We start from the raw sequence: 27,706 nt of genomic DNA on the forward strand, positions 1-27,706 counted from the left end.
TCACTGCAGGCCCATTGCATTTGCATTATTTCCAGACAACGGCAGCAGCAGAAAAGGACACTGATTTATTTCAGAGCAGGCACAGGTGATTTTTATGTCTGTTGGGACTCAGCCAGATATGGCTTAACCCATTCAAGTCTTTTCTGCTTATATGAAGAGGTGCCTTTTTGCAACATCCTTCTCTTCCAGCTCAGATTTTCTTTAAGTTACTCAAGGAAATGATGGAGAATTTTGAACCCCTTTGCTCTTTCAAAGGGGTTACTAAAGCTCTGTTCAATTCAGAGAGAATTAGTGATTGGCAATAGCTTAATCTGTTTAAAATAATTCTGATGATCATTTTCATTATGCAGTTTTTAACACAGTGTGTGACTCCACACCCTACAGTAGCCAAAACTGAATGATATCCTGATAATATTATTTCCTATTGCATGTAAGCTAATTTGCTAGGATCAAAAAACATACAAGAAAAAAAAGTCACTGTCTGGCTGTCGTGATCCAACCAAAGATGCAAGCCTTGTTTCTGTTCAACTGGAGAGCCTGAGGACTGCCTGCATCCCAGTTTTCCAGCATTATAGAAGAGGAAAATCTGACATCTTGTTAGAAGTACCACCTTACAGAAAGATGCAGGACTAGGGCTGGGACTGGGACCAAGTGCAGTCACTAATGGCAATTACAGAGAAAGCAGAGGTGTTAATACAAAGCAATTATGACTGGCTTCTGATAGTCCATCAATTTTATTTCTTCTGTTAAGCACCGATATATTTTTCCCCTTCTGAACAGCTGCCTGGTGTTATGTGGGCATGTGGCTGTAATTCTGCTGATGGCTGAAAGAGATGAAGAAATCCAGGGTGTGAATTCACGTCCTTTATCCAGTGACTCCTGCCTAACTGGAGTGATGTCCACTGTGCCTGGTAGTATGGCTGAGAAGGGATTTTTTTCAGGAATGACCTACAGGGTTTGTCTCATTCCAAACAGGAGTAAAACTGAGTATTCTGAAGTTTTCTCAGGGCAATTTTGCAAAAGTTTCCTTTTAGTTCCATTAAATACATTCTCTGTGGGCTGGGTTTTTTTGGTTTTGGTTTTTTTTCCTCCCTAAAATGAGGCATTATGAATCTGATTGAAAGCATCAGAACAGGACAAACAAAGAAAAACTTCCCACATGTTACAAATTCTTAAAAAATGACTGAAGATATATTGTTCCAGAGCACTGGGGCAGAACAGGTCAATATTTTTGGAATAGATGTTTTGGTAGTCTACTAAAAGAGGGTTCTGGTAAATTAGCCCAGTCTTGCAAGGAGTTTTCATTTTCACTGCATTCAAAGCACCTGCTGGAGTTTAGCTCTGACCTGCCCTTCTCTGCTATGTTATCCCTTTGCCCCCGTGCCTACTGCAGAAAAAAGGATCTTGGTCAGTGCACAGATAAGTGAGCACAGTTCAGTGAGTGCAATATATGTAAACGTAGGCTTTGGATTTTTTCTTTTTTTGAATGTTACTTACTCATTGTGTTTTGATGCCTGTGATGAGTCAGACCCATTTGTAGAAGTGGAGAACATGCCCTTGTTCTAGCAAAAGCAGTCATGGGTGGCAGCTGAAACAAATCACTTTAGTGCGTGTGGACTTTCTGAGGAGTGTTTCTTGCACTGGGTTGTCTTCAGGATGAAGTACTGCCTTTTTCTTCTTACAGGAGGCAAAGAAGGCTCAATGGCTATTGCACTCTAGAGTACTAGTGTATTCCAAGCCAGCCTAATGGGCAGTCTGTGGTGGGTTTCTGTGGTCCGTTCCTCCCTTTGTTCCTTTTTAAGACATTTTGAAAGCTTTTAATAACATACACTACTGGGGTGGCAGGGGGTGGTATTACAGCTCCATGATTTTGATAGCATTGAATAGACTCATGGTGAGTCCGGGTGTTGACGGGTCAGGCACTCTCTTTACTGCTAGGAAGACTTGATCCCTGATTTAAGGAGCTTACAATAAGAAAGAGGGAAGGTCGCAGCAATAAGAGAAAAAATAAAAGAAAGTAATAACTGAATAGGGAGAAATAGAGGAGGAAACGGTCCCATAAGTTAACAATTTGCACAACCTCTGCTGAATTTAGTCTGGATTCTTCCTAGTCCAACAGGCTGTCAGATCTCTTAGCTATAAATCACATATTCTGAATAGGAATTACCTGGTGTTATAGTGAATTATAACAGATATCTGCTCTCTGCAGAGATGTTTCAAATGGGCAGCTGAAGCTTATGTAATAATAAAAAAAATGATTGGGTTTTGACAAAAATATAATAATGCTGCTTCTGCTTTCTATAGAAAATAGTCTTATTATTAAGCAGAGTATAGCAAGATGATGAATCAGGTGGAGTGAGGAAAAGACAGCCTTTTAAAAATTAAGATTTCCCTCCCTTCGTTGACAGATGAAATACCCTTTATCAGAGGACTTGAATGCTGCTGTCTTTGTCATACAGTTCAGACATAGCTGAGCTGAGCACTGAACTGAGCTCTGTAACAGAGAAATTTAGCAAGAGTTTGTAATTTTTCCTCACCTCAAGTCTAATTGATGCATAAAACAAGCAAAAATATAACACAAGTTCTTGCAGAAAATAGATTCAAATTAAAATATGACTTAAACTACTTAAACCTATGTTTACACCTAGTGCTTCTAAATACGCCTAGTGCTTCTAAACAGCTTAAATCAGTTTTTAAAGAAAAATATGTATTTTAAGGCTGATGGGTAAGGAATGACCATTCACAATTTTCGTACCTGTCAGTCATTACTGAGGTACTGGAGTACAGATATTTTAACAAGCGGCACCATCCAATGTCCCCTGGAAAAATGGCTGTTCCTGGTGAGAGTAAGGCAGCCCTCTAGCTGCTCATCACAACCTTCCCAGCCCATGTGCCTGATCCATAAGATGGGATTATGATCCTTCACCAGCTACATAAGTTGGGATGGTTTACCTTTTATTTCCCACGAGAGGTAACTCCAAGTCATGTGCACATCAGGTTAAGCAGGCACTGCTGCAAGTCCCCTGAAGCGGACACAGATTCCTTTGGTTTGAGACATCCAGAGTTCACAAAGGGTCTTCACAAACTTGGAAAACACCATCTCTAATGTTGGTTTAGTTTGATTTTTTTTCTCTTCCTCTTGTGTACCTACATAACTTGCTCTACTGTCTTTCAGCTTTAGCCTTGCAGAAATAGCTGCCAATAAGAGTGCTATCTGGGAATCCTGATGTGCACATCTCCTGATAAAGAATCTTCTTGATAAAGAACCTTCTTGGGTCAGGCTTCCTTTTGTACATTGTTCTTAATACAGTATTTTGATACTGAGAGTGATGTTGGATCTGTGAGGAGGACAGGCAGGGCTCAAGAGGGCCCTCAAATTGGTCCAGTACACCTGATACCCAGTTACTAAAAGGCAGACAGATTTAGAAGCAATGACACACCAATGCTTTATCTGACATCATCAAGCATAATCGTGGCCTTAATAACACGTATTTGATGCAACTAAAGCAAATACAGAAGTAGAAGAGGATAAAGCATGTGCGCCGTATTTAAAACCAGATGATGTTAGCATCTGTACAAGGCTGCAAAAAAAATTGCTCATCCCGCCTTTCCACCACATTAATTCCATCATAAACCTTTTCTGTACCACACTTTTACTGCCCTCACCACACACACCCTGGCTGTAACCTAGTCACAGCCAAATGCTTCTTCCAAATAGTAAAGCAGAAATTTGGTTGCACAACTGCTTTTTGTAAAAGAGCAAAAACACTGCATATCTATAATGCCTTCAGGGCAGAGATGAAATGGGGGAAGAGATGTTATCAAGAAGCACCTTAATCCATTTTCTAGGAGCCATCCTTTTCAGAAACACGTGAGTGATATGAGGCCCAGTAAAGCTTCCCAGTGAGCCCTTATCTGGTGTGGTTGGAGGTGACTGCAGCTTTCTGCATCCGTGCCCTGTTCATAAGCACACTTTGCTTTGGTGAGCACTTGGTTGGTTCAGTGGGAACTGCTACCAGGGGACTCAGGGATTCTGCTCCTTCCAAAGCTGTGGTTTCTGCCATGAGACCAGCCATTTCCAAAAACCTCTTTGACACTTGAAAGACAAAACCTCACGGATTTTCAGGAGTGATTCCAAAAAGGTAATGATATCTGCCTTTTCCCTTCTCACTCCAAGGACACCACTTCAATATTTTTAATATGTTCAAACTAATAGTTAAATCTCTAAAGCACTAGTATTCAATGCTGTAAAGAATACATTAAATCTTCAACCCTGTTGTTTATTTTCAAAGGTATATTCTGGTGACACATGTTGAATTTAATTTTATTACTGGGTTGAGCCAAGGCATTTGATGTTCAGAGAATTATAACGATTACCTAGGAGCAATCACCAGAAGTATGTTCTCTTGAATAATATAGAGAGACTAAACCTAGGACTAATCTTACAAATCTACTTTTAAAAAAGGAACTAAATTTGAAAAAAAAATTCTGAAGCTGCAAGTTTTCTGAAATTACTCTGCTGTCACTATTATTCACCAGATGCCTCAAACATTCCCTGAGCTTATGCAAAACCATTCCTGCCTGCCTCAAAAGACGTATGACCAGGATGGGCAATGAAATGACAGGGAAGGGTCCCATAGGCATCAGTCTGTGCTAACCCAGTGCATACCAGGTCTACTCAGTTCTCTTCTGCTTACACCTTGGCTCCCCTCTTGGCACTGCAGCACTGGGTCAGGGTTGTGCTTGGCTGCTGAGTGAAGGAGTCAAAGAGTTTACTGGCTAAATAAGACAGAGGAAATAAAGTCCTTTCCACCATTGGTGGCAACGTGCTTACCTGCTTGGGGTAGCAAAGAGAGCTGGTATGTGGAAACGGAAAAAGACCCACTTATAACCTGGGAACTGATAACGTACACGGTTTTAATTGAGGAGTAGCAGTAGGAATCAGCCCTTGCACGTCTGATAGCAGCTAATGAGTTTGACCTAATTTTTGTTTATCATCAAAAATGAAATGGTTAATTTTTTTTTTTTTTGTGAAGGAAGATTACTATATAAATGTGTGTGAGGATAAGTTTATATATACATATAAATTCATATATGTAGTAGCATCTCACTAAAGGAAATAATAACTTTTTTTATTTTGAACAGTGTAATTCATAGGTTTTATGTTTTTTGGATATTGTTAGATGGTATTCTACTGGATGCCAAAACTCAGGGTAAAAAATGAAGCAGAAAAAACTATGGTATAATTCTACTTATTTATATTCAGTTTAGGCAAGAAGGATCAGAAAAACTGATACAATTCAACCAGCACTAACAGGCCTGCTAGTTTTGTTGTATGTCTTTGATATGAAATGAACTGGTTAAAAAGGTTCTTGCAAATGAAGACTGTACCTTAAAGCACACGAAGGATTGTGAAGGCAGTTTTGATGCATAGGCTCAAAGTTTTTGGGTGCTGCTTAACACTTCAAGCATGGAGAGACTACTCTGTCTTCTGCACTAATAAAATCCAAACAATCAGAAAAAAGTTCACTCTATGCTATACATGTAGAGACGCTCTTCTGTTTTCTTTCTTAAGGTTTAATGGAGCTAATAATATATGATGAATATCACTGGGCACAAAAGATGCTAATTCTAAAAATATTCCCTAACTTTGCCCAGTCCAAATCCCTGCTCTATGAACTGTTTTTCCCAGAGCCATGCAATGATCTCAGCTAAAAAACAACCAACCAACCAAGCAACTGTCTCTGACACTACAGGATCCCAATAAGCTAAACTTTGACATCCCAGATGTCATCTCCATGGCAGCCTGGAAAGGTTGTATACAGCACAGGAAAGTTAATTCTTCAGTAGATTAGTGCTAGTAGGAGACTAGATGATGAATTACCGGATTTGTTGGTCAGCAGATGACTTTTTTTTTGCCCCTGGTATAGGCACAGGACAGAGATCTGTGCTGCTCCATAGTCATGCATTTTTCTTTTCATATTTTTGAGCTCATGCAGCTCTTCAAAGGTTCCTTACAGATGGACTGAAATATAGTTGTTCACATCTGGGATCAGATGCAAGGTTTTCTTTTTCTGCAGCTAGCAAGAAGTCCAGAAAAAAGCATATTATTTGGGAAGTGCCAAACTGTTCTCCAACTTCTCTCAACTTTTCTGAGTTGCAGACTATAACAAACTAAGAAAATATGATTTTTTTAATACTATTTTTTGGGTGACATTTTCAAATTGCTTTTATTTCTCTTGAATTGAATTGATTTCTCATTGAGAAATTCTTAGAAGTTCTTAGATTTTGTTAGAAAAAGCTGCTTGGTACCAGAATAAATTTGGATTGGAAGATGGTTGAAAAAAAATTACTTCTGTAATGGCTTCAGAAGTGCTAGTGAATCAAAAAATATTTGCACAGTGGTAGTGATTAGTCCAAAATGCTTTATAGTCAAGGTAGCTATGGAAAACCCTTTCAGTAGGCCAGTGTGAAATAATCTGCATTCTCAACCTGTGCTACAAAAATGAAGACACAGAGAACTTGTCTGCTGCTAAAGAAGAGATCAGCTTCATCCCCAAAATAGGGCATTTAATAGTCTTTCCAAAATTCACTACTCCTCAGTATTATGTAATTCCAATTATTATTGCTAGTCATATAAATGTCCAATCAAGTGCGGCCTTTGCATTTTAGGTCTCAAGGAAAACTTGCAAGCTTGGATCCCACGGTTTGACTGCCCATGGTATGAAAAGTGGTAGTTCCCTGAGTGGTTTTGCATGTCCTACCTTTTAATTTGGTTGAGTGCCCTTTGTTCTTTTCCTTTCTCATGCACGTGTTCATTTCAATCTCTTTCCACATGAAAGGTTTTCCATGCCCTTCTTTTGTCACCTCCCTTTCCTGAAAATAGATTTGTCTTTACCAGCATCTGCAAATTAGCACAGTCAAAGACATTTTTATTATTATGGCTATCTTTGTTTTGACTGTTTACTTCCAAGAGAGATGTTTTCTTCAAAGATTACATTCCTGTGCCTAAAATCTTAAGCAAAACACAGCCTTTGTAGCAACTTCTGTACGTCTCCTCTATTCCTGTGACAATTGTGGCTGTTTCTGGCAGGGTTTCTTTTGGGATCTTTATCCTTTGAGCATGAGATTAACTCAAGGAAGCCTGCCTTTCTCTCAGCTGGGTAAAGATGCCTATCACGAGACTTAGCAAAAGCACCAGACAGAGCTGCCGTTTGTTCTAATTCCTACAAGTAATATAGCGTAGCTGTTTCTATGCAAGTTTAACTTATTTAGTTGAAAAACATAGTTTTGTCACTTCTTGTGATAATATCAGTATTATTATTGATTTAAACATCCTTAATTTACACTGGGAAGTACTAAAGTGCATAGAAAATCTGCAGACAGACAGATAGCTTCCACAGGCAGCTGGTTTCTGAATGAAGAGTCGGTCACTCTCAGAGCTGTTTGCTTGTATGAAAGATAACATTACCATGATATTTTCTCAGCTGTGCTTAAGCAAAAGGAAACCCCTGGCCTTTGCCTGATCGACATTAATTTCCTCCATTAACCCATCTCCTGATTCTTCCTGATGATGAATAGTGTCACCAGTTGTTTTAAATATAGCTCAACTCAAAGTAACAGGACAGAAATTTTTATGTGTGCTTCCTTTCATTCTTTAGCCTGGAACTCCATCCTTGTGTGTTTGTATATTCCTATTAACCATAGGTACCATTCTACAACTTGCTTATTTTACACACTATTTACATTGCTTGACTAGTTTTGGATTAAATTCCCTCTTAGACAGAAAGAGCAATGGGCAAGCACATGACCCGAGGTGTTCCCTCACAAGTCATGCAGTTGGTCACCTTCTGGACCAACTTTACAATTAATTTTATTTTATATAAACCCCTGACTTGTCTACCTTGATGACTTACAAATTCACTTCTAGTCTTCACCTGAACAGTTCTGTTGTGATATTTGACTTACAGCTGACAATTTCTGGCAAATGCAAATTTTAAGGCCAGAAGGGGCTTTTATACCATTTAATCTGATTGTACAATCTGCTCTTTCCATGGACTTTGATGTGAACTCTGAAAAATTTTTGAACTCCTTGGAAAATAATCACATTGAAACCACTCTGTCATGACTTTGAATTGGACAAAAAAGCAGATGAAGCTTAGACTCATTGCTAAAGACTAAGCAAGAAGTTCTCAGAAGCTGGGGGTGAGAACACCTTGGTTTTGTAGGATGCTGTGACAAGTGTTTTAAGGTGCAGGTGCCTTGCACCTCCATCTTGGATAAATTGACAGCCACTCAAAACAAAAATCTAAGATTGTTATGTAGTAAGTTTTAAGAATGTTCCAATATCAGGGTTGGATTGATGGAACTATTTCAAGTCCTAAGAAAGGAACTAAATATTTAAGAAGAAATCCCTGCTACGCTGAGCATGATCCCTGGTGTCCTGCCCTGGTTTGCCAATAGAAATGTCACACAACTTCTAGAAATTTCAGCCTCAGAACTGCTTTGTTTCTTTTATGAATTCCAAAAGAAATTGGCACTAGCTCAGGCTTCCCTTCTTAAAGGAGGAAGAAGAAGAGGAAGCAGAGGGCTTGTTTGGTTAATACTGCAATTTTGTGTAAACATATCCCAGTTGCCACTTAGACATTAGAGAGCTTAACGCAGCTGCTCTCAAGTAGGCAATGTACTGGACATCGCTGAAGATGTAAATAATGCTAACTTCTACCTCTGTTTCCACACCTTAACCCTCTTTGATGAACACTTCATATACCATCCTATCTGCTGTCTCTAGATGAATTCTTTTGGTTTTGCTGCAGGTCTCAAAAGCAGTGAGTGGAAGTGGTTTATGTGTTTGATAAAGAGAAGGCACCCTGGATTTATGGACTTCAGAATAAAGAAATCTGGCAAGGTACAAGGCCAACACTGGGAAGTTTAATGAATGACTTTGTAGCTATGAAAAGTATATAGGTAAATAAATTATAAGTATAACCCCCCAATTTTAAAAAAGGAAATAAGTAAGGCACGGGGAATTACAGGCCATTCAGTCTTACCTTGATACCCATACAAGACCATGGAGCTGATCCTCCTGGAAACTATGACAAGGAACACGGAAAATAAGGAGGTGATTGGTGACAGCCAAACTGTGCTTGAAAGATTCAGACCGAATTGTGCCTGACAAATCTGGTGGCCTTCGAGACACCATCTACCTGGATTTGTGCAAAGCATTTGACACTGTCTCACACAACATCCTTGTCTCTGAATTGAAGAGATATGGATTTGACAGATGGACCACTCAGTGGATAAGGAATGGGCTGGATGGCTGCACTCAAAGAGCTGTGGCTTATGGTTCAGTGTCCAGGTGGAGACCAGTGGTGAGAGGCATCCTCGGGGGTCAGTACTGGGACCAGTGCTGTTTGACATCTCTGTTGGTGACATAGCCAGTGGGATCGAGGGCACCCTCAGCAAGTTTATGGATACCACCAACCTGTGTGGTACAGTTGACTCACTGGAGGGAAGGGATGCCATCCAGAGGGACCTGGACAGGTGTGAGTAGTGGGACCCATGAAGATCATGAAGTTCAGCAAAGTCAAGTGCAAGATCCTGCACTTAGGTCAGGGCAGTCTCAAGCACAAATACAGGCTGGGTGGAGAATGGATTGAGACTAACCCTGGGAAGAAGGGCTTGAGGGTGTTGGCTCATGAGAAAGAGGGCCACAAAAATATTCGGGGGGCTAGAGTACCTCTGCTGTGAAGACAGACTGGGAGAGTTGGGGCTGTTCAGTTTGGAGAAGAGAAGGCTCTGAGAAGATCTTATAGCATCTTTCAGTACCTAAAGGGCGCCTACGAGAGAGCTGGAGAGGTACTTGTTTTACAAGGGCATGGAGTGACATCTAGATCCCTCTGAAGTCTCAGCATCTTGTCCAAATCAGAAGTCTCTGGCCTGTTGAGGCAAGTCATCTTCCCTTCCTCTGTATTCAAGGATGCAGGGACTGAGTTCCGATGGCCAACTTAGGAAGCTTGGTTCATAAAGAATGATGAAAAAGCCACAACACTTTTTGCACCTGCACATAATCCTGGGGTGACATTCAATTATAATACTCCTATATTTTTTTACAGCTGTTGTTTAAACAATAGGTCTTTCCTTGACGATGGTAATCAGAAGGGAAATGTCACTGCAAATACATCCCAGAGGAAAAGAGTAAGTTGAGTGAAACCACAGTGTGCTCAGCCTTGGCTATATTCAGACTAATAAAACTTTTGCCTCCGGATGTTAGATCAGATAATAGCACATAGACAGACAAGCCATATTGCCTAGAATAAATCCTTCAGTAATGGGTGCATTAAAAATACAATAGACAGATTAGATGGATTTATCCATCTATTTCAGACAGTAAGAAAAAGTAGATAGATGAGGAACTGTTGAGGCAAGAGGGCATGTAGACACTGAACTTCCTTGAACACTGGATCAGCATCTATGGTGAACAGCATTGAGGAAGACTCTTGCCAGACTGAGTCCGGACCTGGATTTCTCCTGAGTTTCTGTGGGACAAATCATTGAAGGCATGTTGATTATTCTGTTTCAATATGAACATCACTAAAATGCCCCTTTTGGTTGCAAGTTCTGTTTGAAGGAATCTCATTTGTTCAGGGATCAATTCTTCCAGGTTTGTGGTCCAGGAGTGTCACACTGTGTCACTGTGATTCATTGAAAGACAGAGGGTGAGGGGAGGCATGGTAAAAAATTATGAAGTAGGCGTGACTAAATAAATCCCTTTGTTTCTAAATTATTTCCCAAGCTCCAATGGCAGCACCCCTTCATCTTTCTCTTTCCCCTGCATCCTACAGAACACAATATCCTCCTCTGTCAAAGCCGATGTTTTGAGTAAACAAGATCTGGTAGTACCGACTTCCTACCCTCGCCTTCCCATCAGCCTAGAGATAAATATGGCCCTCTAAACCTGCCAGAGAGCCACCTCTGTACCATATTTTTCACAGTTGGTCTGCCTTGGTCAGGGGGTTCTCAAATATAGAATGGAGTCTGGTACTGGATTTTGGCAGCTTTGTTCATGATTTCTGTTTTCCCCTTCCTTTCTCTGTAACATCTTTCTGCAGTGCTTGCCAGAAAAGATGCAGATTGGAGTTGCTTGCTGCTCTTTGTATTAAACTGTACGTGGTTCAGAGGAAGGACTGTGGCTTTTTTGGGTTTTTTTTGGCTTGTTTATGTACGGCATACACAGTAGTATCTACAGGTGTAGACAACTATAAAGTAATATTAAAGTTGATGGTAAAAATAACATACTTCTACTTCTATATCCCATTTTTCAATTGACTCTAAAATAATCGACTCTCTTCTGGGAAAAATAACAATGATAATGAAAAAGCCTGGAGGGGATGTGATTTCTATGTTAAAATCATGTGTACATCCACTGACTAATCACTCAGGGGTTTGTGCTGGGACTCTTGTCTCACACTGTTGTTTTCCTCTGAAGGTTTATTGTGGTCTCAGACTATGCAGTTAAACTTCTTCTATTTTAATAAGCTGCTGCACCTTTGCCCAAGGCTGTGATTGAATATGTGGGCAGTCATTGTGGTTCAGCTGACACTTGGAAACTTATTATGCCGTGTTAACTTGATTTTGAATTTGCACCTTGGGGGGTTATTTAACTGAAATACTCACTTTTATTGTGCCAAACTGAATCAAAAGCTACAAATTTTACTCAAGACAAGAAAAATCCAAACCTGTGGAGATTCCAGCACAAACAGAATTGACAGTGCTAGGCAGTAGGTAGGAATGCTTTCAAAAGCTGTGAGGATTCTATTGTAACTGTTGGCAAACCATGCCTGAATGTCAAGCTCATATAGAATAAGGAGATAAGAAATGTTATTGGAATTTTGTGTTATGTGGCATAAATTTAACAGTAGTTCTGTGCCATCCTAGCTCTACCTACCCAAGACAGTTTCAATGATTTCCTTGGTGCCGAAAACTGCTTGCAGGAGGACCAAGATGTATAAGGAGAATAAGTTGTCATGATGTGGAAGAATTTCTGAAGGATCTTTGATACTGGTCATTGCTGACAAAATGTCTCTGGTCTGATCTGATCTGACTGTTTTAATGCTCCCCATGAGCGTTTTCTCTACCTGGATGGCAGGTCATGGTCACTGTTAGAAGGGTCCCAGGTCTGATGGCACAGCTCCACTGATGAAAGATTCAGACCCAAATGCCCATGCTGCATCTTGAAGATTCCAGCTACTGAAAATATGAGATATATTTCAGAGATTATAAATGTGTTTTTCTTCCAGGAGTGAAACCTTTGAAATGACCACTTTTTTTTAACCAAAAATATGACCATCACTACTCTAACCTTTGTATTCTCTTACTTTGTAAAGCATGACTTTCAACAGTATGGAACAAACAAAAACACAAATCCAGGATGTTGTCTGCTTGGTCAAGGGCCATAATAGCCTCACAAGTTTTTGGCTTAGCTAAGGAAGTGTCATAAAAAATCCACTGTGGCAGCAAAGGCTATAGCTAGAACTATAAATATTCTCAAAACCAGCACTGTAATTATTTCTGGCTACTAAACACTCTCCCCCCCCCAAAAAAAAAAAAAAAAGAAAAAGAGAAAAGACAAAAAAAAGAGAGCAATTATAAGTGTTAACATTCTGATGACAGATCTCCATCATTAGAATAGACCATACAGACATATGAAACAGGCGGGTTAGATAGGGAGGGTGGGAGTAGTTTTCAGCCACAAGGCTAGAATAGACATAGTCCGTCCCCCAGGCAGTCTGGGGTGAGGTTGCAGCATCCTTTGGCTCCTTCCCCCTTTAGTCTGCCCCTGAGAGATAATATTTTCCCTTCCCCCAATGCACTTTTAATCTGAAAAGTGAGTGGGTGAAGCAGGAGTGGAACGTTCAGGGCAGATGAATTAATAGTAGCAAGGGCATGTTTTCACATATGCTAACCTATGTGTACAATTTGTAGGAGTAATAAGTCAATCTCTGCCTAGTGGGGCAGAGGTTTCTAAAGGCATCATGGCTGAGCTGGGAGAAAGCTTAAAGACAGGGCACAAAGGTGGAGGTTATACAGGGAGTTCACATTCCAGCAGTTCTTGTAGCATCTATTATTAGAGTTCTGTCTTGCCTAAAAATGTTAAAAATAAAACGGTGCTGCCTGGTACAGAATGGTGTGCAGTGAAAGATTAATTATGCTGCTTTGGATTTAATTTTGGTATACTTACACACCCAGTTCTTGTGTGAGAGTGGATTCTTACCCTACAAAACAGAAATGTGGGGTCTTTTAAAGCTTAAAGTGTTTTGATCTCTCATGCAACCTGGTGCTTGAAGGGTGGATATGGAAAATTCATTTGTGTTCTGTAAAGCCACTTGTTGTGCATGAGGAAAATAACATTTCACCACATCATGATGTCAAGGCAGCTGGACCAGGCAAGTATCTGGAAGGGGCTGCCAGAGTTTCCTGATGATTTGAGTTACATGGGAATTCACTGTCTCTGATTATCAGCTGATGTAAATCAACAGAGTTTCTCTGACTTTATAATAAAGTTAACCTCATTTCAGTGAGGATGTGTCCATTTGCATTCATAGTATTCATTAGATGCAGATATCTGATGAATAACACTAACAAATCCCTATCAGACCTCAGGCAACAATAGCTGAGAGGATACTAACACTGGTAGGATACACCACAACATTTAGAAAATATCCTAACAAATTAGAAAAGAAAACACAAGGCACGAAGGCTGGAAAAATCTGAGAATGTGTTTACAGGCTCCTTTATTCAGTGCCATTTCATTACATTGCCAAAATTAATCACTGTCTTCAGCTCCTGTCTTGGCTTTTTATTTACTGCTAACTTGATCTCCTTGGTGAGATTTTATTGCTCCCAATCATCATGCTCTTTTAACACAAGACCTGATACAGATTGCAAAGAAATGAATAATGTAGGGACTGAGCAAATGGGAACTTAAGGCTCACATATGACTGTCAAATGTAACACCTATTCCATTAAATATAGTATATGCTCAGATCCTTATGTATGAAATAATTGGATTATGTGTTGTTAAATACCAAGAAGAGCAAGCACAGATGTAATGGTTAAGTGATGCTTTTTATCAACACAACAATCTGAAGAAGACAGTAGTCTGCCCTCAAGACCTCCTGCAAACACAGTACCAACAGTGCTGCCAACCTGGTACTTGGTTGGAATCCAGTTATTCCACCTACAAGTGGCATGGAGTTGGTTTAGGTTTGAGAAAAGCCATCCCATTGTGCTACATGGGAGAACTGAGTGAACTCTCTTTTGTTCATGACATTGATTTGGTTTGTAGTAGGCCTCTGAGGTGCTGTATAACTACAAAATATGCTTTACTGTGTTAAACCTCTTCCCTCTAGTGATTTTTTTTTTTGGCCCTCCATTGTCATTTTTAAAGGATGGGGACTGTAATTACTCTGTGAATATGGTGTTTAGGATGAGACCCTGACCCTGGCTGGATCCTTTGAGCTGCAGTCCATGTTTCTTAGAGGATCTCATTAATAAAATGCTAGGACACAATAATAGCAAATGCCTCAAATGTCACTCCTTCCTCAACCTTTGGAAAATCAGACTAAGTCCAGCTCATTAAATGAAAAAACATCATCAACCTCCCCCTTCACGACATTAATAAGAATTCAAAATTCTTTGAAGTATTTTGAAATAGACTGTGCATGGAGAAAATGTGCCAGTTGCTTTTGCGTGTCTTGACTAGATATATCAGACTGGTAAGAAAAGTGCTCACACAAGGAGGAAGAGTTATAATGAATGAAAGCCATATGGCTGAATCCTTCAGAAAATATCCTCCAGTGCATCAGGGAGAAAGTGGGAGTTAACCTGGCTTAGAAAGAGAGCCTGTTCTGATATCATAAAAGTATGGCTAATGATATTTAATCACTTTCTTTCCCCATGTCAGCACTACTCCCTCAACAGCTTCATTGCCTCTGATTAGCAGCAACACACTTTAATCGGCTGGTGATGATGAGCCCCTGTTTGACATAAATAGGTGCAGCTCCAAATAACAGAGAGCTTGTTGCTATTCTTTATCTGTAGCACAATAACAACTGTGTGTAGGATTGAGTTTAGGACTCTGTTGAGTTAGGTACTAGAAATGTAGTGTAATAAAAGATAATTCTCGGTCCTGGAGGACAGACTTACCTAAGAAGGCTCAAACAGAAGTATTTTTCAATGTTAGAGATTAAAGAGAAGGTAGATCTTTGAAGGAGGTAGATCTTTGAAGCCTCAGCTGTGTCCTTCTTTGCACCCTTTTCATGGTCAGTTTGTAGGCATTAGGCTCTTCTTCTGCGGATGCTTTGAGATCCTTCAAAGACAGTCTATGAAGGAGGGCCAGTGAAAATTGCCATGTTGCAGATTTTAAAAGGAGGGCACAGTTTGAGAGACTGTTACAGTGTGAACTACTTGATACCAATCTTAGAAGATATATTTTGGAATGGTAGGTACCAGCAATCAGGTCTTGCAAGGGTATATAATTATTGTGTAATAATTTCCCATTTGTAATACGGGGTTACATGCTTTCATAAGGTGTGGAGTTGCTTTTTACACAGCAACCACATAGCCTGGGGCACCTGATCCTGAGTGAAATTGCTGCACTGTGGAATACAGCGATATCTGAGTAGACAAATACTTCATTTCTGTTACCATGTGACAATGTTTTGCATTGTCCATGTTTCTTAGGTCTCAGAAGGCTCATGGAGATGCTAATTTTGCCCTTTCATTCTGCAAGTGAACTCAAATGGGAAAAGCTGTGTGTCCCACAGTTGGGCATTTTAGCTTCTGACTGGAACACAGGGAAGACGGTAGTTCAGAGTTCCGCAAGGAACAGACCAACAAAGAGGCCTTTGATTGAGCCATGATACTTCCTTCTCCTTTTTGTTTGTTCTGGAAGAGACAACAGGTTTTACAGATGGTCAAAACCTACATGGATGACTGAGCAGCCAACACTTCTTTAAGAAACAAGCTGAAATAAATTCTACATCCCTCTGATGTTGGTGGACCGAAAAAGTGGTTTTCCAGGCTACGTGCAACTTCAATACATGTTGTATTGAGGCCTCTTTTACAGGCCTCTTGTAAAGAGTTTTTTCCATTAAGAACTCACCTGGATATCATATTTGGGTGAAGCTAGACAAAATCATAATCATGGAATTGTCAATCATCAAAATGCATTCAAAAATTCACATAAGTCTTGTTTCCCACAAAAAACAAGAAAAGTAAAAATCTCTAAATAATATGTGAAGTTGTTTTGAGTTTTCTTGGAAAACTTGAACCAATTCAAGTATTTCAATAAAGAAAGAGGATTAGGAAAGGTGTTTGGGCAGAAGGACCTGGTTGCTCACCTGGACAGCTGATTCAGCCTTAAGACATCATAGAACTCCTGAATAGCTCCTGGTGCCAAAACCAAACCTGTGATATTCCTGTACTATTTCTATTCAATGTAGAACCCTCCACTGCTGTTACTACTTTACTTACTCCTCTGCCTCACCAGTGCAGTTGTCATTTCTCCCCTTTGTGACACTTTAGTTTCTCCTTCAAGGCCAGCAGGATGAAATTCTACAGGAGGTAATAGCATCACATTTCTAAATATGGTTCAGTTTTCTTTTTTTTAATGAAAAATAACTTGAAAATATAGCTCACATCAATCCTAAAACTTCAAATATAAGTAGCAAGATAAAAGGTCCTTAAATGTTCTTGGAGCTGAAGAAGTTATCATTTTCAGTTGGTCATGCTGAACACTGAGTTGGTGGTTTTATGGACTTGCTGACTGAGAATCTTGAATGGTATAGTTGTGGGCAGCAAAGTAGAAATGAACATTGACTTTCACCCATTCCTATACATCAATTGGCTTGATGTCTCTTTTAGTGTCATCTGCTGACATATCTTCTGGTTTGCCTACTCAGGCATGAAAAACAAATAAATTCTAAAGCCATTAGGCTCCTCAGCTTTGAAAGAGTGGAGTGAATACTGGACACTCCATCTCTTTTAGGTCCATCTGGGCTAAAATCCTGACTTCATTGAACTCTCTGGTAAAGTTCTTTGACTTCAACGGATTTTATTCATAGACTCTTACCTTCTCTGTTCCTGAATTGTCCAATATGGCCCTGCAGGTCACATCTTTGCTAATGTTCTCCTTCCACAATTGCGTTTGCCTTGTCTGTTTACACTGCCATTTATTTTCAAAAGACTACAGGTCTTCTGTGTTTGTATGTAGGCTGTCAGCTGGGCTTTGAACTGGTGCTGCAGTGGTTATCAGTGTTATCTTGAAGATCCTTTCTAACATAAAAGGTATATGCAAAAGGGATATTTGCTCATTTTTAATATAAAAGGTAAATGCAAAACTCTTATGACATTGAATAACTGTCACTGGAATGTAATTTGGATAAACATCCTAAGGTGAAGCTTTCATCTGAACTAGAGGTGAGTCTGAACTTATTAGGAGCAGTATCACATTTTTGAGAGGTTCATATTTGCATCCATGAGCCTATCTGTGATCTTTAATCTTTTGAGTCTGCACATTTTTGCTGGAGATTTTCCAGGAAAGACATATTGCACCTCCTACTGTAAATTTTACAGGAAAAGTCTTGCTCTTGAGACTTTGGAGGGAAGGTCTATCCAAATGTCCCAGAACGTGGGCTGGGTGTTATTCTGAAGGCAAATGAAAGTGTTGAAAGCTCGGTTGGGTATGTCTGCATGCACTTCCATCATACTTTTGATTAGAATGAGATATAACCTGAGAGTTTGGCCTGTCATAGCCTGTGGTTTCTAGTCTAGCAAGTCACACCTTTGTGCAATGCAGACACATATCCCTACATGGATAACACCACTGCAGTTCAGCAACGCTGAGTTGCCCTCTGGGCTCAAGCTAATGAAGGTGAATCACAGTTTCACGTCGACATGAAATGTGCTAACAAACCCTTCCAGGCAATGGGATACCTTCTTTGCAAATGGCTTCTCCTATTTCTGTCTGTGTGTAGAGTATACCAGACTTACCAAACCCCAAAGTTCTTCGCATATTTTCGTCTGGTGATGTGTATTCTGGGAATTCCTCTTCATGCTGAAGCTCACCTGATCTTGAAGAATAGGTGTCTAATATGAAAATAATAGGCTTTACAATAACAACAACAAATGCCATTTTGTTACATGACAATCAGCTAAAGGTATTTTTGATACACAAGATCCATAGTAAAAAAAATTTACAGTGAGAGAAGCACAGTGAGGAAGCAGCATGTCACCTTATCACATCATGAAGTAAGAGTTTATATTAACGGTGAAAACAACTGTTAGTCCATTTGTTTTCAATGCATTTGTGAACTTGTATCTGTGTATTTTCTGGCATGTTTAATTATTCCTGTGCAGTTGTCATGGGAAGGAAGTGTCATTTAGTGCTAGATGTCTAAAACATATAATGAGGATTAAAAATAAATTAATTCCTCCAACTTTGCCAAACCAAAGACTGAAAAGGTGTAGTTCATGCTGTAATGAATGTTGTACTCTGTATCAAATTAATCTTTCGGAGTCCCCTATCCCTGAAGAAGTCAAGATCGTCTGTCATGATATGCTTCTCTTTCATTCTTTAAACACAGAGGATCTAAATATATAAAGGCCTAGTGTTGGCTCATTAAACAAAAGGATGCTTATATCCACAGTCACTGTTCTGTTCAAATTGAATGAGTTTTAACATAAAAATAATGTAAGTAGCTCAGTATTCATCAGACAGGAATATTTTGCAGACTCATACACAAGTTTAGCAACACCGTAAAGCTGGGACAGAGCAAAAAGAAGAGCATAATGGTAGACGTGACAGAATTGAACTACAAAAGAAGGGAGTCATGGTAGTCCTTGTGTGAATAATCTGGAAAAATATGTATCATTAGAGCACTGGAATAATGTTTTGTAGTCTGTCTGTTCTGGAAAAGAAAAAAAAGAGATGTCTTCTGATGAGTGGAAATGTAATGTTTCCAAGACAAGGGCAGTACATCAAATGATCGTTGCCTTCAGCTTTTTTCTCCTCAAAACTCAGATATTATAAAGTCAGCATAATATTTTCATTTAATGATTCAAGGCGGTTATTCTCTCCTCATTAGCTGATGGCACACTGCAAATTGTTTCAACCCCTTTTCATGGGGGAAAGGAAGATGGGGTCTTCTCTCATCGGTCATTTTGGCATGCAAGTCTTCCTTGGAGCCAGCTGCAGTAAAGAAGAAGCCCACAGATAATGAAGACAGCTGCTGTTGTGGATCAGATCACTGGTCCCCAGCCCCCCACCTAACACTCTATCCTTCAGAGAGCTGAGCTGTCCCTCCTACATCATGCATATCACTGATTGTGGGGTGGTTTGTGTGTGTGTCTTCTCTCCCATTTGCTGCAACACTGCTGCACGTCCAAGAGAACAAGCTCCTTCCTTCCTCTCTCTAGTCACTGGGTTTACCTACATTAGAGATACCTTAATATCTATACTTTCTAAGGTGAAAAATGTGAAAATAGCCACTTACTCTCAGATGTAGAAGAACCTGTAAGATGTCTATCTATTGCATTACAGCAAATTCACTTGTATCTGGGATGAAATATCATAAATAAAGGATCAGGAAAAAGACCACAGACTTAAACAAAATTCTGTCAAATTGAAGAAGGCTTGAGAAATCAGAAGTCCTGATAGATGTAAAATCTGGCTGGCTGGAAAGCATGAGAGAAAGACAGCAATGTGGGGGTACCTTAGGGTGCAGAAGGGGACTTGAAATGATTCTACATCAAAACTCTAAAGTGGAGCAAAAAATAAAAAAACCCACAGATTCAAGGGTGATATTGTTTCCTTATTCTAATAGAGAACCTAGTTCAATATCAGCAGAAAGTGACTAATGCTGTGTTTTTTTAAATTCTTGTATAACCCAAGGACTTGTGCAGAAGCAGAACTGAAGTCAATAGTGACAGGCATTTATGGAGCAGTCACCTCAGTGGTAGAATATTTTACTACAGCTTTAATAAATGGGTATTTTCATGCTTTTAAGAAATAATATAGAATCATAGAATGGTTTGGGATTGAAGGGATCTTAAAGATCATCAAGTTCCAACTTCTCTGCCATGGACAGCAACTTCTTCCATTGGACCTGGTTGCTCAAAGCCCCATCCAACCTGCCCTTGAACTCTTCCAGGGACAGGTCATCCACAACTTCTGTGGACAACCTTTTCCAGTGCTTACCTCACTCTGAGTAAAGAATTTCTTCCTAACATCTGATCTAAACCTACTCTCTTTCACTTTGAAGCAGTACCCCTTGTCCTATCCCCACGTACCTTTGTAAAAAGTAGATATATATAAACAGAGAATCAGTCTTTTTTTTTTTTCACTTTGAAAAGCTGATAAAACTTCAAAAGAGATCAAATATAATTTTGAATTTTTTTTGTGAGACCATCTCAGTATCTTGTGTAAAGGTGGTTATTGCCAGGTCCAGGGTTTTTTTAATTCCCTTTTGTTTAAAGATTGTGCCACTTTATGTTTACTTTCCAGGAACATTTTAGCAGCTGATTTTTGCTGGCAGAGACATTTTTGAAAACCAATGTCAATGTTGCATAGGGGTATATTTGTGGAAACCAAATTTAAAATTTGTACTTGTGCCAAGAGGTTATTGTGCACATGTTCAACATGGGAAAAAGCAGAGTCCCATCAGATTTATCCGACCGATCCAGTTCTTACTCATGTAGCTCCACTGTACATTGGATTTGTCTCAGCAAACTGCTGCAGATTTCCTGGGACTGCATTTTCTGCCAGGTCAGACTCTTTGGAAATTCCTTGGTGTGTGTATTTTCCAAGGCATAATTACAGACTATTAGATGTGCTTGCTATACACCCATACACACAGGCGTGCGTAACCGTGTTATGCAAATGTTGACCGTAACACAAATCAAGCACTTGCTTCGTGCCTATTTGCATTTCCTGGTAGCTTCAAAACGTCCAAGTTAGAAATGGGCTTCCAATTGACACCCTTACTGTGGACCTACCTCCTGTCTCCAGTCCCATCAGAAATTTGCAGGGAGTGTAGATTCTTCTCCAAATGTTGGTGGTTGTCCGCAGTGCTGATTGGGACTCCTCATTTGCTTTCATTATCTGATGGGTGACAAGTCTGAACGGCTCACCCTGTGTGACTAAACCCACCACAGGAGCTCACAAATCCCAGCCTTTTGGAAGTGAAAGCTTCCTTTGGCTGCAGTTCAAGCTTTCCTGTCAGGACATTTCAAACACTCCCATCACAGGAGTTATTGCTCATATGGAAGCAGGTATGTTAACACATTCTTGGCAAACTACCAAACAAGGGAGCACAGGGCTCACTGAGGGTATTGATGGATTTGTGTTCAGTTTTTTTTTAAAACCTCTCTTAACAATGGGTGATCAGTGGATACTGAGCACATTCTATATCTTGCACACTTCATCTGTTTATACATGGAAGGTTACAATATGGATTGATCACATCCATACCATGGTGACGAACATGGGGAGCAGTTATTTGAAAACAAAGGGCTTTTCAGTCCAGCATGCAAAGGTTTGATGGGACTTGAAGCCTGAATATTGAAGCTAGACAAGTTTGAACTGAAAATAATTAATACATTTCTAACAGTGATGGTAATCAAACAAGAGAAAAAATTCCCAAGATTATTGGATTGTCCATCATTAGGAAGCTTTTAATTAAAATAGGAGATATAGAATCATAGAATGGTTTGGGTTGGAACAGACCTTAAAGATCATCTAGTTCCAACTCCCCCTGCCCTGGGCAGGGAACCTTCCACTAGACCAGGTTACTCAGAGCCCCATCCAGTCTGATCTTGAACACTTCTAGGGATGGAGAGTCCATGACCTCTCTGGGCAACCTGTTCCTGGGCCTCACCACCCTCACAGTGAAGAATTTCTTCCTAATACCTAATCTAAACCTGTCCTCTTTCCGCTTAAGGACATTCCCCCTTGTCCTATCACTACATGCCCTTGTGAAAAGTCCCTCCAGCCTTCTTGCAAGCCTCCTTTGACCCAGATTATTGGTTTTCATCATGTATTTGGAAGACTGCTGCAGGTACATTGGCTCCTTCAAAAATGTTGCAAAAAACCTGATCTAGCAGTTGTTCTGAATTCTTCTACCTAGAGGGAGACTCCTGGGAATTTTTAAGTGATTTGCAAATAATAGTAAACAGATTTAAAACAGTTGTAAGCAGCTCTACTTCCACAGTTGGACCCCAAGTAGAAATTTATTCAGAAAAGTCCTTTGGTGTACACAAGACCTGTTTAGGTGACTGCAGATAGACTCCTTAAAAACTAGAATTTAGAAATTTTTCACAGCATGAAGACTAGAATTCTGTTGTGTTATTTTCTTCCTTTTTGTCCATGATTTTGACATAACATGTCAGTTCTTGTGAGGAATAGAAACATATAACTTTTGAATGTAAGGAGCTGGAGGTGTTTGTCAGCTTTCAGGACTGGAAACCTACTCAAGGATTATTTACTATATTTAGGAACATATTCTTTGTTGCTACATGAGTAACTGCATAACATGAAAGTATAAGTGTCTTTACTTACTATTATTATGAAGTTCTTCACTTCTGGCAGTCCTAAAATTATCTGTAATGATCTTTTGGTGCTTTAAACCTTGTTTTTTCCCTCATGTGGTTAATCCCCTATTTCTGCATTAAAATTTTGGCACCCTTTGGTTAAGAAAGTCCTATTTAAATTAGGTGATATGCTATTACTCCATGGGTGGAGTAGTAAACGATAATAGAACAGTGTAGTCCATATCAAGGCATGTAAAATGCACTGAGAGATGACAACTTTAACAAACTCAAATAATAAGTGAGATCATTAGTCAGTGGAGCCACCTTATGTATGTGACACCACTGAAACAGATGCTGCATAAACACAGAACAAAGGGGTCTGTCCCCACCCCTAGAAAATTTTATTGTTTCAAGGAAATAGGTTAAAAGCAAATGCCAAAACAGCTTTTTCCTCATTCATTTAAGTCTTTTGAATGTACCAGAAGTCAGACAGAATCACAGACCAGTGCACGAAATACTCGAGGGACCAGTTTGTCTCGGGAACCATTACCATCTGTCAGGACTATCTACTTCTAGCTACTTGACATAAAAAATTAATGTAGAACAGATGATTGAAATGATTGTAAAATACCAAAATTGCTACCTAGAGTGTTTTCTATGTTTTTATTTCAAAGGATGCTGTTTCTGTAGGGAGACTACTGAAGTCCTTTTTGAAGCCTGGTTCAGGCTTGTGACAACTCAGGTAAAAATGTTGTAGCTGAGCATTCATATATATTTGAGTTTTTAAACACTATTTTCCTTCTGGTTCAGGAAGAGTGACAGGAGGAAGAAGCACAAGAACGTCTGGACCTGCCTTCTCCCTCCCCAGGGAGTTTCAGGCAGTAGGTGGGCTGAGTGACGGACTGCAAAGAAAGCCTTGGGATATTTGGATCTTCCTTGGTTTGCCCGAGGTGATCAGGTCCCGGTGAAGCTTGAGGAGCTGCATCCAAGCCTGTAGGAAACAGAGAGGCATCTGTTTCATCTGGCTGCCACCTGCAGACACCACACTGCTGCAGGTTTGACATTAAAAGTGAAATAAGCTGATTTTCCCCTTGTAGAAGTTCAGAGTGTTCTTCAGGTTCCCATGGTAAACATATGCCATGATGACATCAGTGCCAGATGAGAAATGCCATGTATAATTTTAGAAGATAATTCAGAACTCATTGCGAAATGTAGGCATTTATAAAAGTGACGATCAGGAGAGGGAAGAGACATGTACCATCATGCTCTTTCCTCAGAAAGGAGAATTTGCCCAAACACCACAAGAGGGATGAGTCTGGCTGCAACACCATGATGATACCTGGGGGTTGTTGTTTCATGGTCTAGGCACATTTCATGGTCTAGGCACAAACAAGGAGGTACCAGCTGCTCCAAGTCCTTCCCACCTCTCATCCATCTCACATACCGTAAGGCAGTACTGTCTCCAAAGCCCTCAGGGCCATGGATAGGACTGCATAGGATGGCTTGTGGATCTGTCCCAAAAAAATATACTTTGCCATAGAGCTACAGAAATTATTTAAAAGTTAAAATCTGTGAATTACTTTCAGCTGATTAAGTAAACAAAGAGATTTAGAGAAGATTGAAACCTTTGAATTTTTCAGTTTAAAACAAATGAAAATTAGAAAATTGGAAAAAATATAAAACTAAGTACATGAAATAAAACGTAGGTAAAATATTAGTAAAATGAAGTGAAAAGTTTTGTTTCAGGTAGAACAAGATGTCTTAGTTGTACAACACCCCTCCTTACAGTGATACTTAACTATTTGATTTTATTAAGCAATTACACAGGCAAATATATTTGGGGTTAATGTAAGACAACTGTGCAAAACATTAAAGTTCAGCCTTTGAATTAAGAAGTCTACAGTCTGCACGGTTCTGGGTGCAGCTAACTGTTCTGTAACACAGTTATCTGGAAGGACATGGAGTCAGACAAGAATCCTGTCCCTAAATTATTGTATGCGTTTTTTGGTAACCACACAGCTCTTAACAAAATGACTCTGTTCCCCATGTGTTCTGTCAAATCCTGTTGTATAATGTTACTTATCCTGATACGTATCAGTCGCAATTACTGTCTGCTTTCAGATAGATGTTACTATGTCACTTGGAACAATAACAAAGAAAACAAAATTCTCTTCCTCTCTGAGTGAAGATTGCATCTTCACAGCATGGGAAGTGAGTCTATCATATGCTTCAGGACATTCATCTTTTTAATTTAAGGAGGTATCCTGGGCACTGTTTGACACATTCAGAGAGACAATTTCAAATCCATGAACTCTTTCTATGCTTGCTAATGATATTAAAGAGACCAGACCAACGTCTACTGCCAGAAATGGTTGTTTTTTCTGATGAAAAGCTACAAGTGGATGTTAAAAGTGAGAAGTTGACCTGTTAATTACTAGACTGAGACTAATAGTATAAACCAATGGAAAAAAAGTTAATATTGTTGTGATTTTTCTGGTTTACATTTATGCAATTTGAAGGAATACAACAGTTGCGTATTGTACTGTCTTAAAAGGAAACATGTGGTCAGATTCATACGAGAAACAGGATTTGAGACATCTCTGATATCTGGGTCAGGTAATCCACACCAGGGCAGTCCCTTCACAGTACACACAGCCTTCCTTGACAGCTCCCAAGTCCTGTGCTCCTTCTCCTCTCCCCTTCCACTTCTATATCCAACTATTTATGTCCTCAGTGACCCTCTTTAGGTGGAGCTGTGTTATGCTTTTTCACTTGTAAGATGAGTGATACTGCCTGTAGTCTCTGAGCCCTGGGACTCTTTGAGATCCCCAGAGTCATCTAGGAAGCTGTGACGGACCAAGTCATCTGCTCTATAAATCAGAGTTTGCCCCTGCAGGCCAGTGAAAGCCCTCTTGAAAATCAGAATGTGCATTTACCTCTCAAAGTAAGACTGTTTTGGAAACTACTGGGTGCTGTTCCTTACTGAGACTCCACTCCTGGATTTAAATATGTTTCAATATGTTCATTCATATACACAAGGTAAAAATAAGTACTTTTTTGGTGTTGTTACCCTTAAGAAATTTTTCACCTCAAATCTTCATAAAGGCTTAGGGAAAAGAGTCCTCTCTCTGTCAAAAAAATCTTGGAAAGTATTTATGAAAGAGTTAACAAGGTCACTTTCCCTGTGTTGTTGAATAGCTGTGTATCTGTCACAGTCATAAATTGTGAAAACCACTACTTAAAATACTTCCAGGATTCCTCTATGCTGCCCACAAGCTCTGTTGCATATGTAATAATCACACTGTTCAGCACAGAAGAGTAATTCAGACTGTGGTTTTAAGCTGTCCATCCTTACTGGCAGCATTGCATGTGGGGCAGCCTCTGCAATTGTGTTCTTCTAAGGTAATCTCTGTTTATCTGGAATTTTCACTCTTTTCCTTTTGAAAAGGACACATTGCATTGACCTCTTTTTCATTTTCTCTCATCACTGTGTCACTGTTTTGCAGGCATAGACAATTACTTAAATCCAGCACATGAAATTTATATTTTGAAGAGCGATAAGTAAATTAACAGGTACCAGAACACAGTGGAACTGGAGCCTGTTTAAGGACAGAGACTCTGTCTCTTCAGAGACAATCTCTTAATTGTTTGTGCAGCGCCTTGCACACTGAAACTCCTGCTGAAAACACCTCTAGCACTAAAAATCTGCCTACAGCCTTCTCTGGCACAGATTCCCTGTTATTAAGCTCTTTTCCATTCAAAAAGAGGGGGTGGCTGCATCCAGGCTGCCTGTTGGGAGTAGGTAGTGGGCTGTACTAACTTTAGGGGAAATGTTTAGGAATGTGTTTCTTGCCACAGGCCAGAAATGTTCCAGGAGCTGTTCCATAATCAAATGGCAGAGATGATGGACTTCTAGTGTCCAGCAATGCTCCATGGGACTCTTTAATTTACTAGTATAGACATAGGCTGTCTGTCTGTTACCACTAGGAGTTAATATAAATACTAAATGCTAATAGATAAACCATTAGTACCCTTACCTGCCTTACAGTGTATTTTACTTCATGGGCATTTAACTGGGTTTGTCAATCAACATGATTATCTCTGACTCACAGCCAAGATTATTCATGAGCTTTATTGACAGACTACCTTATAGAAAGTAGAGTCAGAACCTAATGGGCCCAAATCAGGTTTTCCTTCTCCTGGTAGTACACTTCATAGAATCATAGAATGGTTTGGGTTGGAAGGAACCATAAAGACCACCTAATTCCAACCCCGCTGCCATGGGCATTGACACCTTCCTCTAGACTGGTTGCTCAAAGCCCCATCTAGCCTGGACTTGAACACTTCCTGGGATTCCACAGTTCACCCATTTGGCTGGAAAGTCACTCCTTCTTGTTGACTCTTTCCATATTACCATTTTGGATGAGCCATCTGGGCCAACATGGATGAGAGATGTGCAAGACATCAGCATGTGGCTTGCTCTGAAGGCTGGTGATCAGACCATGCCTTGGAGAGGTGGGAGATGAAGCCTCTCAAGCAGGTCTTGGACCCTCCATTCCCAGGAGTGCACTTTAACTATTAGACTACTATACAAAAAGCGGATGGAGTCTCCTCTTCAGGATATTTTGTTATTGTTTTGGTGTTTGGGTTTTGTGTTTTGTTTAATTTTTTTTTTATTATTTTTTTCCCCACTATTCCCAGAAGAGGCCTTGATGCTCAAGAGCTTTTGCTGTTCTTTTTTTGGCCTGGGTTAAGGCCTCCTCCTCCCCTCAATAAAACCATTTCCTACCCAAGAGCTCAAGAAAACTCCTGGCTTAGCACCTAGGAGTCCTGAATTGCCCTCAGGAGGTGTCTGATCTCGTTCTTGCTTGCATTAGGAAGTCTAATGTATGAGCTATTCTACTAGGGCCAATTACCTACTTCTTATACATCAGAGGAGATAAGTCAGGCACCTGAAGATTGATGGCGTAACTCAGAACCCACTTCAGACTTCTACATATACAGGTTTTTGTTATACCTGCATTAGAGCACCAGTGGTTTAAACTGGCAGACTCTGTTCTGAAGGATTTATTCTGTTCTGGATTCGGAAGGATACGAGTGAACAAGACTGTGGGAG

General features: G+C 39.9%; 1 long non-coding RNA gene across 1 annotated transcript; it reads left to right on the plus strand.

The window, feature by feature from the left end:
• The first annotated feature begins 1,059 nt into the window (after positions 1–1,059).
• On the plus strand, positions 1,060–26,896 carry LOC116797367. Its single transcript, XR_004360632.1, has 4 exons — positions 1,060–1,072; positions 11,582–11,586; positions 22,894–22,904; positions 26,797–26,896. It is a non-coding gene; the product is annotated as an uncharacterized LOC116797367 (long non-coding RNA).
• Positions 26,897–27,706: the final 810 nt, after the last annotated feature.

This window comes from Chiroxiphia lanceolata, chromosome 1, assembly GCF_009829145.1.
Source record: "Chiroxiphia lanceolata isolate bChiLan1 chromosome 1, bChiLan1.pri, whole genome shotgun sequence".
Taxonomy (NCBI): Eukaryota; Metazoa; Chordata; class Aves; order Passeriformes; family Pipridae; genus Chiroxiphia; species Chiroxiphia lanceolata.